Consider the following 2,638-nt stretch of genomic DNA (forward strand, 5'->3'; position numbering starts at 1 on the left):
TGTTGGTATTCCTGGTATTAAAGAGGACTTCAAAACTGATATTTATTTTATATAATAGAGTGGATCTAAAGAGTAGTATCTGTTCTTCCTTTTAGGTTCTGGTTTTAATCTGCTGTGGATTTTTGCTGGCTAGGTTCCCCTTTAGATCCTTGGGTTGCCATGATGCCATTTTGGCTTTTTAAATGTTGTTGTTTTCAGGCCGTCAGCCCCACTGAAATGAGTTCTTACATGTAGAACTCAAGTGCTTGGCACCAGGTTCAGGAAAGCCAACGTTTGTGTGCCACGTGAGGGAGATGCCAGGGTTAAACTAGAGCTACTGCAGCCTGGTTTGTAGGATTTAAACGAGAGGGCAGAGGAGAAAGGACACAGGTGGCTGCCTGTTTGCTGAGCACTCCTGCCGAGCGGGGTCTCGCTCCAGCTTCCTTGAAGACCGCGCTAGTGGAAGCTGTCTAAAGAGACCCTGGGGTGCTTGACACCCTCTCCAGGTGCCGATATTTCGTAATTATGCTTTGTGACAGTACGAGATGCTTCAGCTTCTGAGGTCAAATAAACACATTCGGGCATTCACAGAGGTTGTTGCATTTTTAAAAAAAGTTATAAAAGTAAGATGTAATCATAGCAGCAAGAACCAAAGAAGACCAGAGACACAACAACAACAATCTTCCTTTCTGGTTTAAATTTTGAAACGAAACCAGGATGTTAACAGTGATTAGTGTGTTCATTTTTTAAAAATATTAAGGCAGGAATTCCCCAGTGGGCCAGCGGTCAGGAGTTGGCATTGTCACTGCTGAGGGCCCAGGTTCAATACCTGGTTGGGGAACTAAGATCCCACAAGTTGTGTGGTGCAGGCAAAATAAATAAATAAAATAAAAAATAATGAATACCAGACACACTAATTGCACCCCTACTGACAGGTGGGAACAAAACCCCAAACAGCATGAAGTAAAAAAAGGTCAGCTTTCTCTCCATAACCTTCCCCCAACAAGTCCCATCCTATTTCCTGGGTGTAACTATACCCCAAAATGTGGCATATGACCTTTTCACTATTCCCAGTGAAAAGGTGGGACCAAAAAGTGACCAAAAAGCACAGCATGTGTTGATCTTAGAATAGAACAGGACTGATGCTCAAAACCCGACTTCCACCTTCACCTAAGCTATTTTCCCTGTAGTCTTATATTCTGCCTATTTTTTGCCCAAATTGCTGGCTGAGTGAATGTTTAAACCCGTTGACACTAAGTTGTGGCTGTGCTTCCATGACTTTTTGTTTGGAGAAATGCAAAAATGTACATTTCTCTCCATGGATGATTCTATTATAAAAATTTCTTGGTGTCTTTTAACAACAGTGCCTCTGAAGATTGTTGAAGACAGAGAATGTCTGGGAGAGACTGCCAGTAGGTGGGGTTGAAATCTGAAATTTTCCTGTCATTTTTTTTCTCTCACTTCTAAAGCACATGTAGAGGAATTTGGGGTAAGTTTTCAAACTCACCTCTCTGGAGAAGAAGCTGTTTGGTTGCCTGGGAAGATTTCTGTGAAAACCATCAAGGACTCAGATGCTGAAGGGCAACCACTGTACTAAGCTAGTTTCTCCTTCTGCTGACCTGGGTTGTCACGGTGGGTCCCCTGATGTTTAAACTGACGGTACAGTCAACAAATGACATCTATTTTGTGTTTATAATCTTCCTTAAGAAGACTGCATGTTACTGGGCTATCAGGTGTGTGTGTGTGTGTTCTCTTTTTTAAAGTAACCTAGGTACTTTGCCTCTTACCTTAAGGCAAACAGCATGTGAAAACCAAGGTGTCAGCAGGTCTCGATAGCGCTAAGGAACCCCAAACCCACTCACCTCATTCTACTCCAGGGAACTCTCTGCCCCCCATTCAATTTTACCTGGACTGGAAACCTGCAAGGCGCCTCTTGCCAATGCCAGAACTGAATCCCGGAGAATTCACGGAAATGTTAATAGATCTGGCTTTGGGGACAAAATACATTTAAAATGTCCCTTGCCTGCAAGGCGTAGACTACACAGTAAAATAATTTTGTGATGGAGGAAGTCCTAGGTATCGCTTGTTAGAAACAAGTAAAAAATCATTCAAAACGCCGGGAAGACCCTTTTCAATTGGCGATTTTACAGTTTCCAAGGGGAGGAGGGCGGGGGAGGAGTAACCAGGGCCTTCAGGTGTGTCTTCCAATCGCGATAGCCCGTTCTGGCTGTGAATTGTGCCCCCATCCCCCTTCCGTTAATTAAATAAACGCTCCGAGCATTTTACGGCACACGACGCGGCCCTTGGGGACCTGTTGCCGCCGTAGCTCCCATTCTTAAAAAAACCTCAGCTCGCAGAGGGTCGAAGAGCTGGCAACATGAATCTCCAGTACCTAAAGGTGAAAAGAGAGGTGCTGGGTAGAGGGCAGATCTAGGGGTCGGCAGGGAGAGAGCTGCGGGCGGGCAGGCTGCCAGAGGCGGGGTGCGGGGTGGTGGGGAGTTCCCTGGGTGGGATGGGCGCCGGTGGGGGGTGCACCGTGGCCCCTGGGCTCTGCGTAGTCTAGGCTCGGGAAGCCGAATCCGCGCCGCCGGGCACTTGGACACGGTGGGTCTCCTCCTCGCCTGGCGGCGACCTGATAAATAGGCGAGGGCCGCCGGGG

This window comes from Bison bison, unplaced genomic scaffold (genome assembly GCF_000754665.1).
Source record: "Bison bison bison isolate TAMUID 2011002044 unplaced genomic scaffold, Bison_UMD1.0 scf7180017864167, whole genome shotgun sequence".
Classification (NCBI taxonomy): domain Eukaryota; kingdom Metazoa; phylum Chordata; class Mammalia; order Artiodactyla; family Bovidae; genus Bison; species Bison bison.